The sequence below is a fragment of the Odontesthes bonariensis genome, chromosome 11 (assembly GCF_027942865.1).
Source record: "Odontesthes bonariensis isolate fOdoBon6 chromosome 11, fOdoBon6.hap1, whole genome shotgun sequence".
Lineage (NCBI taxonomy): Eukaryota > Metazoa > Chordata > Actinopteri > Atheriniformes > Atherinopsidae > Odontesthes > Odontesthes bonariensis.
The window spans coordinates 23384915-23398183 of record NC_134516.1 but is presented as its reverse complement, the minus strand read 5'-3'; the positions used below and the strand labels follow the sequence as shown (position 1 = coordinate 23398183).

General features: G+C 39.1%; 1 long non-coding RNA gene across 2 annotated transcripts in view; it reads left to right on the top strand.

Annotated features, from left to right (window-relative positions):
* Positions 1–13269, top strand: part of LOC142391412 (uncharacterized) — a 91335-nt gene that overhangs the window by 51816 nt on the left and 26250 nt on the right. The window contains exons 3-5 of one of the 2 annotated variants that reach the window (XR_012770549.1): positions 11836–11893; positions 12677–12727; positions 12975–13102. This is a non-coding gene — a long non-coding RNA (uncharacterized LOC142391412). The remainder of the gene's footprint in view (positions 1–11835; positions 11894–12676; positions 12728–12974; positions 13103–13269) is intronic. The other variant, XR_012770548.1, reaches the window with a different exon arrangement.

Sequence of the window (13269 nt, the reverse complement as noted above, 5' to 3'; positions counted from 1 at the left end):
AATGTAAGAGGAAAAAGAAAAGGTTTGCTCATCCTTGACTTTCTTGATGAAGAGGGGAAAGAAATACACGTATTTTCCTTTAAAAAGAGCCTGTTAGTATTGATGAAACGGTTGCACAGGTTGACTCATGTTTCAGCTAATTTGGGTCTCATTCTAACAAAATGAAAATTTAACAACAAACAAAATAAACCTACATTTAATGAGTCTCTCATTGACATTTGGCTTTAGTTTGGGGAAAAAAATAGCTTGTTTTGTCAAACTTGTTTAAAGAAACTAATTGAAAATCCTCATTGTTCTGAAAGTTGATTGTAATGCATCCTAATTTCCCTCAGCTCTCAGACATAAACTGGCAAACACTTGCATAATGCGTCTGCGTGAATAGACAGTTTAGATCGCTGTTTGTTAACAATATTTGTTTGCTTGCTCATTGTGTTCATGGAGACAAATACGAGGCATGTCTTTTTATGCAGCTTCATTTCTTGTTAGTAGTTTGCTATTATGATAACAAGGATCCATTTGATGTTAGCAGGCCTTTTATCTTCCAATGAGCCATTTAAATGTCAGTGTGTGTGTGTGTGTGTGTGAGAGAGATTATTACACTTTTAAGACCCATTCAGGTCTTGTAATTTTTCCTATAATATGAAAATGACTAGAATTCTCCCTCAGAGGCTCCAAAAGTAATGATATCCAAGTTATTTATTTATTTTTTGTGAAATACGAGCTTTTGTCTGTTTTGCTCCTCAGTTGTTTACTGTTTAAGCAATAGGCCAGAATATAATGCCACAGGAAATTGAAGTTATTCTTTAAAAGTTACATTTATTTTTTTCACACTCTGGATCAGCACTCCTGATAAAAGGCCCATGGAAATGAGTTATTTGCACAAAGATTCCTCCAGTTTGCAAGTATTTATGTTTTAAATGTCCTAAAATAGTATATACAGGAACATGCTGGTAATATTTTCTTTCCCATCATTTGGGGTACACATGAACAGCACAATACAACGGAAAGTTGAGTTATTTTCCTAATTTGACAGCATACCAATAGAGAATTGTGATTGCATGTTCAATTTACACAGGTTCAGTGTAGATGCACTATAAGAACAACCAGCTTAATTCAACTTAAATAGATATATACATACACACATATATATTTTTATGAGCGGTCAGCATTTTATCTGCAGTGGGAACGCTCAGATTGGAGATTCAGGGAGGAGAGCTAAGAGACGCCATCTTTTTAAACTTTGGGAAATAACGGCCAGCAGTTGGCTGATCAGCTGCAGCATACGTTGACCCTTCACCATCCACGCAGCAGTGCTTCGGTTGAACAAACACTTTGCATATTTACATGACAAATTTAATTATGTTCGTTCGACCAAAAACCAGACTTTTGAAACAGATGTAAACATGTTGGTCCAGCCGAAATAATATGAAGGTGAGCCTCTCAAACTCGAGCTAACGCGCCAAGATAATGCAGTTTGGGATTAAATCACTCCTGTATGTTTGCACTTTACTGCACTCAAGTGGTCCCTTTGTACTCTTCACACGATCCAAAGTTCCATCTTTTTGCTTTCTTTTGTAAAAACAAAATGTCAGCATGTATTAATACACCTGAATTCTGTATAAGGCTGCTCTCTTTCTGTTTTTGGTTAAAAGCATCAAAGATTTAACTGAAAATCAGGCCATTAGGAAGATGCATTAACTTTTTGCCAGACTTTCACTCTGCTTTTAATAAAATCCTGATTTTTCTAATTGCAGTATTATCTGACAAAATCTCCTTGCACAGGACTTAAAGATGGCGTCTGTGTCTTTAAATTCAGCTGTACGTCCATTTACGATGATCTCCCACAGAGAAGGTTAGAAGCAGCAGAACGTTCTCTCACACAGTTCACAGCTTTGTCGTGTCAGACATGCTTCAGTCAGTAACTGGATTCCCCTCCTATGCATGTATACTGGGACAAGAATCGTGTTCCAGTTAAATGTCCAAGATGAGCTTTTTATAGTTTTCTGAACGCACCTGCAGACAGCTCCCGATGGGGAGCAATGTAGGTAAGATCCTCCACTGAATAAGCTGCCTTTTTGCAAATAAAGGATATTTCTCTGGCCGGACTTGTCTGCACGATTGTTGTGCAAGGGCTACATAAATAGTTAATGACTTAAGTGAAGAGGCTTCCTATTAAAACAAAAAACAACATTTCAGTTTGAATGTTCAAGATTAACTTTATTCAAAACCCTGAAACTAGGAATTGATTATTAAGTAGAATCATGAGAGTGAATTGGGGGAAACAAAAGGAATAAAATGGAAATCAGGATTCATGATATTCAAACGATAATGTAACCTCGCCCTGACCTTATTGCTGATGAGCTCAGGATGTGGACTGAATCACTCTGACTGGCTGATACCAACCGTATTGGCTCCATGTCTGTGGTCACCTTTTTATAAAGAGAAACATCTTTGTCTCTTTGCTGGAGTGGCAGATAAGACATAGGGCAGCCCTTCCAGTGCACTTCTGGTAATTTAGGAAATCTTTACTGGCAGGTTGAAATGACAAGACCACCGTCTTTGTGACAGCGCTCTGTAATTTGCTTGTTTTCCACTCTGCTATAGAGCCGACGCACTGCAGGAGCAGACGAGCCAAGGAGCATTGTTTCTCTCTTACTCTCCCTCTCTCTTTGCCTCGCTCTGTCACCCATTTGCTGCGGGTATACTCTCTCCTTTTGTTGCCATTGTGCTACTCAGCTCAACTCAGTGGCTTCCGAGTTAAAAAGGAAAACACAGACTGCAACTGCCACACAAAGTGGAGGCGAATGACATATACCGACCGGCAGAAAACATGGTGCTCGAACACTTTAAGATTCAATTTAAAAGCTGCTTATATATAATACAGTGTGTGAAGTGTAAGGTGAAGGCAGATCTCGACTCAAATCTAAATACTACATAGAAATAAAGGTGTTCATAACATTTTCATATTCCAAAGCTGCTCTTAAATTTGTGTTTTATTGGAAACAATTTATTAACTTGTCCTAACGTTGATACATTGCAAATTTGATGTTTCTAAAGATTTTGTTTTGGGGGGGGGGGGGGGGCATCAAACAAGAAAGGCAAAGGAGGTAGAAGATTGTATGTGTACAATATCATTGCCTTGAAGCACTGAGAAGAATGGCTGCCTGTCACTGAATAGTTTTTGCCCTCTCTTGTGAATTTGTGTCTAAATTAAACTTTTCAGTTTGAATTGTAATTTTGTTCAGAGGAGAATGAGCACTGGACACAGGCTGCACTGTGCACTACTTTGTGTGTGTCCGTGTGTCAAAAGAACTTTAACAAACGGCTCCCCTGTTTACCATGGCGACGCCATGGACTGTGTTCTCTTGTCTCTACGGTAACCATGGACCTGAACTCTCTTATTGGCTCAGCCACTGAACTCCCAGCTAGAGACAAAAGAGAAGGACCTGGCGCTGGTAATTTCTTATCACCAAATCCCATTAGGCTCAGGCTTTTTCTTTCTTTCTTTTCTCACCCCCCCCCCCCCCCCCCCCCCCCCCTTTCATTCACCCACACAAAAGTAAAGTGGAAATCACCATACTCAGTCAGCTCAGCCCCTACTGTGAGCCTGACTAGGCCCCCTAATTACATCACTCTACTCCAGCTTATGCTGTATTAATATGAGAGATACTTTCAAAAAGTGCATTAATAGACTGAAAAATAAAAAGCTTTTTACCTTTTTGTTCGAAGTTATTCAGAATAAATGGAACCATGGTAGATAAAACAGGAATACCCTGCATGTTACTTTACTGATACTGTTATCAGTTTCTGTACATTGATAGTCGATAGTCTGGCTCTGCTGGGTCAAAAAGAATGAACTCGGCCTGAATTTTCGACTTAAACTCTTTTATTAAAGCTTTGTTAGTATTTTTTTTTTGGTAAATGCGCATTGAATCTAAGAGAACAGGCTGAAAAATGCACAATACTCCCCAACTTTTATCGTGTTTTAGGGCCATTTCGGATTAAACGGCCAAAAGCGTGAGTGAACCAAACAAAGCAATCTACAACTGAAACTTTGCTTTGATATTTTACAGTCCAGATATGATATTAGTTATCAAGTGATAGGGGTCAGCTCACAGAATGGTCATCTTACATTACATTACATTACATTACATTACGGTCATTTTGCAGAAGCTTTTATCCAAAGCGACTTACAATAAGTGCGTTCAACATTGGTAGGCAAAAGAACTTCAGGTCACAAGAAATCATAAGTCCAAAACCAAACAGCTAAGAGTATAACTAGTGCTAGAGTAAGTGCAATAAGTTAGGTACCTAGACAAATGGGAAAAAAGACAATTTAGAAAACAAATAAGTGCATAGGAAGCTGGGACGAAACCGGTGACGTCCTAAGAGGGCGGATCTGGGTAGTGTTCCAATCTTCAGATGTCCATGTGTTGAAGCATCCTTGGGCAAGACGCTGTATCTCACATTGCCTCAGATGTTAAACTGTGAGTGATTTTTATTTATTTATTTATTTATTTATTTTTATTTTTTTATTATTATTATTTTTTTTTTGTTTTTATGAGAAACTTACTAACCAGAACTAAGGCGCTAGTTCTAAAACCTATGCTCCATCATATTGTCCACTATAGACTTAATTTATCAGCCTCTGAAGAAACCATTTGAAAGGTTAAACTTTCAGCTTTTATTTTAATTGTTGACTTATCCCATATGTTCTTTGATGTTCAGGAAGGAAAAATAAAAATGATGACGTGTGCAAACATTGCTCCGGGTTCGAAAGGAGAAACGCACGTGTTGCATGTGTCCCTAATGGTATAAAAATAAAATGGTAAAAAACTGCATTTTTAGCATTGCCACTGGTCTCCCTGTCCCCATATCACCTGTCACACCAACGGCTCTTTCATCTTCCAGTACAAGAAGGAAAAGCTGTACAGTTAAGGGGGGGGGAAAAGGGCTTAAAATTCTAAGGAATTTCTTATTGCATTATAATTCATCACCTTCTCAGGACTCGTCTCTTTAGACGAGTCTGAAATGATGAATAACGATACTCTTATATTTTAGCATATCAATTCATCATGTCACCTGGTTCCAACAAACTGTGTGTAAGTATGTGGGACGTTCTGAGCTCCACGAGGATCTGACACCCCTCAGGATAGTGAAAGAGCCTGATTTACTTAAGGCCATAATCGCCACGCAAGTGTGTGTGTGTGTTTCAGTAGGTTGCGGTTATGTGTATCTGCACGTGTGTGATAACCACCCCTATGAAGTCGGATTGACAGACAAAGGCCTAATCGCTCCTCGGCGGCAGCAGCCAAACAGCTCAGAGGAAGTATTGACCCAAATGCTCCATAATCCCTTTCACCTAACACAGGCAATTTCATGTAATACCTGTAATAACACACATTCAGCTCAGAGTAGTCATCAGAAGAGCTTTGAGCATCTGATTTTGAGAGGTGCGCAGTTTGACTAAAAGGCACCTGAAAAGTATATCAATCTGTAATAACATTATCACCCAAACTCACTTTCATTTTAGTTCTCCTCTTCCCATCTTTTATTTTTTATTATTTTTATTTATTTTTTTTAAAATATGGGTGCTCTGATTAGGTTTTTGGGGCCAATCACTTAAATCACAACTGATGGCCCATCACTGTTCCTCAGAGGTGGCTCAGCCTCACATCAGTGTGTGCGTCACTCAGTAAGCCGTTATCAGCTGAGAGTGTGGTGGGGGGTATATCTGCGATACCGGCTCTCCAGTCCTTGCATAGCCCACATAATCCTGCTGGTCCAGTCCAGAGTCCAGACTAAACATGGAGAAGCTGCATTTAGCTGTTATGCTGCAAACAAGTGGAACAAACTGCCAGTGGAGATTAAACTTTCACCAAATGAAGACATTTTTAAATCCAGGTTAAAAACATTTCTTTTCTCATGTGTATATGCATGAAATCTGCACGGTATCTTTTAACTTATCCAGACTGTTGCTTGTTTTTAATTTAATTTAAATTATTTTATTTGTTTCTCTTTATGTTCTTTTATGAATTTTTAATGCTTCTTCCACTCCCTGCTGCAATTCTTTTATTTTATGTAAAGCACTTTGAATTGTTTGTACATGAAATGTGCTATATAAATAAATTTGATTTGATTTGAAAACCCCTCTTCCTTCACCTCCCTTCCTGGTTGGATCAGTTTTAGCCAACTCATTTTTCTATTTAGTTTTGTTTAGTTGTGTTGTGGTGCTGGGTCCCAAACCACCAATCTGCCAGGTATTTTTCTTTTTACCAGGTCACAAGTTTTCTGGTAAATAAATGAATGGTGAAAGAATAAACATAATATCAAACGGTAATTGTTTCGTGATGACACTGAACGCAGCATTGTTTGCCACCCATTTTTACATACTACTGTGGTGTCTTATCTTATCCGACTGAGGAAATATAAGTCTGTTTTTATTTGGTGGCATTTGTATAAATGGCTCTAAAAATCGAAAACATTTAGTTTTTTTTTTAGATTCTTTTAGAAGATATCTTCAAAAACTTTGTGGATCTTTTGTTTTAGAGATTATTAGTTTGGAGACTGATAATCGATCTACTAATTTATCTAATTTATCAATAATGAAGAAAAATTAAAGCATAAAAGTAGTTCCTGTAGATTAGTTGTGTCGTAGCTTCTTGGAATATCTACAAAAGTACAACAAAAAAAGCGTTTGAGCCCAAAATTGGCGCATCAAGTGCAGGGAGCACTTTATTTCATGAAGTCATAATTCTTATGTAATTGTCAGTCTTAACTTGAAACTTTATCTGCAACTGCATCTCCTGATGCTGCTTTTTTAAGGATTTCTGTCTAAAGTAAATAAGAACAAGTTGTTTCACTGTTGAAACAACAAGACCACAAATTAGAAGTGCATCCATTCTGAAGCAGTTTTAAGTGACCCATATATGGATCATTGTGCTCTTATCTGTGTTACTGGGCGCTCACACCAAAAGTGACAAAATCGCCTCTGGTCGCTCACACCAAAAGCGACTTGAGCGACCGAAGGGGCGGATCTTTCAAACAGCAGGCATATATAATAATCCATCTATACATCGGTTCGCTCTTTCGACATGGATCGCACTCTGGGCAGCCTTCTTTGGGTCGCATCTGCATATTTGTGATGGAAATGCCGGGCCCGTTGCCGTCAGTCCATCTGGGTCCATAACGTCCTGAGAAACCAGACTCTCCACGGAGAATTTCACCGGCTGATTCAGGAGCTCCACTGTGATGATGTTTGGTTCCAGCACTATTTCTGACTGGATAATACTGTAATAAATAGTAGATTAGCCTATGGTTTGCATTTAGTTACATGTAGCCATAGTAAACTACAACTCACCAGATACTCCAAGGTCTCCAACCTTCCTCCAAGCATAATTTTTTTTTTTTGATTGTCTCTGTAGACAAACAGGCTTGTATCATACAGCTCTGGGAAACCGGAGAATGCAATAATTAATTTCTCCTCTCATTTGCATAAAGTTGAGGCTCTCTCAACTTTCGTTGCGTTGCTCACATCGCCGGTCGCTCATCGTCGTCATCGTACAGTAAAGATAAATGGCAGCTGCCCGCCGCGGTCGCTCAAGTCGCTTTTGGTGTGAGCGCCCAGTTAGTGAGATACAGTTGCTGGCAAAACAACCAACATTGGATGGCTAGACTTTGTAACTTTCAAATACCTTCTCTACTTAAGTTGGTACACTATACTTTGGAATTTCACATTTTCCTCGAGTTATATCCACAATGGCCACTCCATAATGTTGGTTAAACAGTTTTGCTCTAAGAGGGAGTCATTTTTCCATCTTCTGATTAAGTACTGATACATTATAAGCTCATGTCTTTAAGTAAACTGTATCACTGCTGAAAAGGTCTGGTTTAAGTTGGAAGGAGAGAGATGGTTGCACTCTAAGCTGGGAGTTATTTCATGCTTTACATCCGAACGGCTCACTGAATGACATATTTTTAGACCAAGGGTTGAGTTTTTATGAAGTTTTTTAAGAGGCAGTGACTTCTGACACCCAGTTATATGCTCTCTAGCTTTCTATTCTTCTCCATATTATTTCCATTATGTTGTCATGTTTGGTGGAGGTGATGTGTGACTGTCTACAATCTAGCTGAAAAAACCTGTCGTGGTGAGAAATCTGAAACCTGGTGGTACCTTCATGGTCTGGGCCTTTTTTGTTGTCAATAATGAAACGAATTTTGAATAATAAACTGAATTTAAAGGTAGGGTAGGAGATCCTGGATTTTGAGTCCAGCGAAGCTGCATTTTGAAAATACACAGGTAAAAAGTCCCAACCCTTTTCTTCACTTTCCCCCCAAAGCCACGCCTCTAGAGTACATGAACGCGCACGAGCACGAAGGTGCACGAGCGCTGTTCTGACAGCAAGCATCGATCGTTGCCGTATTTAGTATTTAGTATATGATAACTATACATTTAATAATGCTAGGTGCTAGCCAAGCTGGCTCTAGTTTAGCTTCCTGCCAAGCTTCTGGACACGTAATTCGTTCACGGAGCAGGGTACGCGCACAGGGGGAAGGAGGGGGAGGGAGGAGCAGATAGACGGCATCAGTATCCAATCATTGTGAACGGTCCGTTCAGGATGATTGTATAGTGTTTTTCCTAGATTGTACGTTCTAGAGGCCACTAAAACTTTTCATATTTGTGTCAAAACTTTTAATTAATTGGTTGCAATGGGGGTGTGAAGAGTATTTCAAGCAATATGTAAAAAAATGTTCCAGAAAAAGATCCCCTACCCCACATTTAAGAACATACATACATTAAGGCGGCAATCTTAAGCATATGAATAGTACTTCCACAAAAAAAGGCCAAATGATAATAAAGTTAATGCTTTGCAATGCCTTGGAAAAGTTTTGACCTTTGTTTAAGCAATACTATGTAACTTCTCAAAAAGCCCATTATGGAGCTCCCCCTACAGGCTTGGAGGTAATGTACGGTTAAGACACTGTCGTAAATCTCTTTCTCTTCCTTGCTTCATCAGTCAACGTCTTCTTCTGTTTCTTCGGTGCCTCTGCCATGATGATCGTACTGACAATGTTGCGCTAGCTTAGCATTATACCTGGGAGCGTGAGAGGGGTCTATTTGTTTTTGCGGTAGGTGTGCCAGAAAGCAAGTCGAAGTACTTCCGCTCAGCTCCCGGGCCGGTCCAGCAAAGTTACATAGCGCAGTTTTTCCAACTCAGACCCCCGAAGGGCATAGGAGACAGGCCAATCGTAATATTAAAACTCATTCTAGCCGCACAATTTTTTTCAAACTGTTATTTTAAGGTAGAAATTTTACATAGTATTGCTTTAATTAGAAACCTCGTGGAAGGAGAGAAAACACACAAACATTGAATTATTCTCCCTAAAAATGAAACATATAACCACACCACATATAACTATCTGATTTGTTAAGTTGGGTTTTCTGTATGGTGTAAATATTTGATCTCGTTTTAGGTCTTATTTATGCAGAAAAGTAGAACATTCTAAAGAGTCCATAAACTTTCGAGCACCCCTGTATTCACTGTGAAACGTGATCTAATCTAATTCACACACACACACACACACACACACACACACACACACACACACACACACACTCATCATCATTGTCATCATCACTGCCTCAATCATCTGCATTCACTCACAGACTCACACTTTTTAGCCTCTGATTTGGTATTCATGTCACAGAGATTAATCAACCTGCTCATCCCATCTGCTGTTACACACTGATACACACCCATGTCACACACTCTACCTGCCTCTAGGTGTGTGTGTATGGGGTGGGGGTTGGCACCCGCTTGACAGACAGTGAGAGAGGCATCTATCACCAATCTGCATATCTGCATATTAACACCGGACCATCCCTTTAATTTCCTACAGCGGCTGATAACCGTCGCCTCTTCTCGGCCTCTTTGTTGCTCCCTCACGGCCCTTTGAGACTGTGTTCGTGTGTGTTGGGCAGCAGAAATGAGTGACAGTCCCCCCCCCACACACACACACTCGCGAGGGCTCTCAGACAGCAATTGACGTCCTATGGATTTATTTTTCTATCTAATAAGTCAAACCATCTGTGACATATTAAAATGAATGATGGAGAGCAGGAGGTCGAACAAGCAGGGGAGCTCTTCAGTGACAGACTTCAAAATAACTGTTAACTCTTGACAAGATAGACACACTTCTGACATGGTGTTTAGATCAAGGTGAGGCAATGAAAGTGAGAGCACTGTGATATTTAACCCTACAATGATATGTAGGAGACCTCTAAGTGAGCAAATATCAGGTTGCATCAGCAGTCACTTTGTCAAAAGAAGGATTTTCAATAACTGGACATGAAGTCAAAGTAGTGACTTGAATGTTCAGCTAAACTTGTGTCCATTGTTATGTTGAATCAGTTTAGTGTCTTACAGCATGTGTTTCCTTGGTGGTAAGAGCATTTGATTCTGCAATGAAATGTTTATTTTTAGTTTTATATATAGAATTGTGTGTGTGTGTGTTGCCTGGTTACTTGCGTGTTCGACAGCTTCACAGTTATAATAGCTCAACTTTAATTACCTCGGGAACGTCTTGGTATGTGGCCTTGCAGCTGCCTGTGTGTGTGTTCTAAGTCACACCAAATCCCAAGGAGGTGAATGCTAATCTGCTATTCTTTTCCAAGACCTTGGTTGAGATGAGAGGATGGAGGGAGGAACAGCGGAAGAGAATTGATACACAGAGAGGTTGTGAATGCAGCCTTTTGTGTGAATGGTAGTCAAAAAGATGTACTGAGGTGTAAGAGGAGAGGGCTTTCTGACAAAACTGTCCTTTAAAGGTACAGAAATGAGTTTGTGTGTTTCAGAAAAAAATCCAAGCTGTGGCAGATTGTCTCCTCGTCGTCATAGTTTTTTGGTGTTTTTGACTCCGGCCTGATTTGTTCATCGTTTGTGGCAAATTAACTGAAACGGTTTAAAGAAAATGTAGGTGTCAATGGGAGAACTTGGCTCCATTGAATTACGTACATAATGCTTTGGTTAACTAAAGCAACTTGCACAACGTAGTTGTTAAACATCAACATTCTCACTTCTCATTCATTTAAAATAGTGACAAAAAAGCACTGCTGAATTGAATTCTGTGTCCGTTTTTAAATTTTTCTAGCAAGTGGCAGTTCAGAAACCGGTAATTAAAATTGTATGATTGTGAATACACTCCCAAACATCACACAGTATGTGTGATCAGATACAGAAAACGATCTGCATCAGTAAGACAAAACTGAAGTCTGTGAAATGTGAGATAAAGTTGCTCTTGGGTCTATGTATTTCAGATTTTTAGGACATTAATCTTCACTTGGACTGTTGCAGTTGGCACTTAATTGCCCCGTTAGGAAAGGATGGATTATTTTGCAATGTGATTTTTGTAAGGAGCTCATCTGCATAGAGAATTATCGTTAAAAGAAGTTAAACTTTGAAGACTTTATTGTTAGTGTGACTTTTTTTTTCTACTTAAACGTTAGTAGTTTAGATACAGAAAGCCAAGGGTGTTCTCTCCAACCTCCTCAGGTGTGAGAACAGCCGTGTGGAGGCTCCCAGCAGAAATGTAATGCACTGACCGCTCATTCGCCCATCCCTCTCGTCACGTTTCCACTCAGATAAATAAGTGAACTTACCTCTCCTCCCGTGTTTTCGTCTTGTTCTTCACTCAGTTCACCGAACACATGCAGAGGCAGCTCGCCGGTAACAAACCCTGTGTCTTATAGATTTAATTTGGTTAATAAGAATTGACCAAACTTTTTGTAGGTTAGTAATTAAAATAGAAGTTTTTTTCTCTTTTGTTTTGATGCAGCAAAGTTCCAGCGTGACCAGACTAATTTGCCTCACCTGATGCTGTCCAAGCCGAAGAGGTGTGTTGTGACGCTTTATATCATAAAAAGTCCCAGATTTTGGTGTCATCCTTAGACTGGGTGAGTTGAGATTGCTGACACCAGGACTCTTGTCTGTTGGTTACATTTCAGGCCAAGGAGGGAGTTCAAGTTAATTGTGAATAGACAGAAAATTAATCAGGACATCTTTAAGAATCATTCAACTAATTCTTGGGAGAGCTACATGGCTATCTTTCACTACCCCCCAGCATAAAGATTAGCTACTTATTATTATCACTTATAGCATTATAGCATTTACTGTTGATTATACTCCTGATTTAAGGATTTTACAGATGACTTTTTAATTATATGTTTCCTAAAACTGAATCTGAAAGTCATGGAATTGAAAGATCTACAAAAACAAGCATAAGCATCATCTCTCAGAGGGGTTCTGACCTTTTATAGATTCTTTAAGTCTTGTGTAGGAAACTTACAGAACTAATGAATAGCGTATTTTACAAGAATTACATTTTTCTTTTTATTTAAACTTGTTTGAACTGACAAAAGGAGACTAAAGCAAATAACGCTGTTCAAGGCTGATGGATGGCAGACATCACTGCCTCTTCATTCTGTGATAAAAAGGAAAGTTCAACAAACTTCTTGTGAACAACTTGCAGGTAAAGAGATTTCCACCCTGTCTGATCGTCTTCATTTCTTCCTTCAGTGCTGAAAAAGTTCAGCTGCTCCAATAAAATTGCAGTTATGCGACTGATAATCACATAAGTGGATGATTAACGTTCTGTTTTGCTTCTACCTGTTTTTCAGAAGAAACATCACGTAATGGCCAAAAGAAGAGATGTGAAGCACCTTTAAATGGTAAGAAATAAGAGTTTATCTGGTCAAAGTTCATAATGAAGTGGAAGTGTAGAATTACTCTACAGTGTGGTGTCGGTCCAAACTGTTGGAGCTACATGTACAAGAAGCCCTCACACTAATTAAAAGCTATAAACACAATCTTTTACTGTAAGTAACAGGAAGATTGATATCTGGTGCTTTAGTGCAGCTTGATATGAATGGAATACCTGACGAATGTAATCTCATAAAAGCTGTTCTCTATCTGTAGTCGACTGTTTCTTACAGCCTCCTCCAGCAAACAGTCCCAAGGCTGATACTGAGTGTGTGTGTGTGTGTGTGCCTAAGGATCTTCCACACTAGAGCTGATGATGTCGTACAAATTTGTAGCGTCTCAAAGTAAGTTCAGAATCATTGTTTGTTTGTAGGTAGAATTGTACAAAGACAATATACAGTATGTAAATAAAATATATGTAGTAAATAGTCCTGGTATTTAGTAGCAAACTAATGGTTTGGGGAAATAGTTCAACAATTTGAGTTTGTCTAAATAGAAATGCATAGAATGC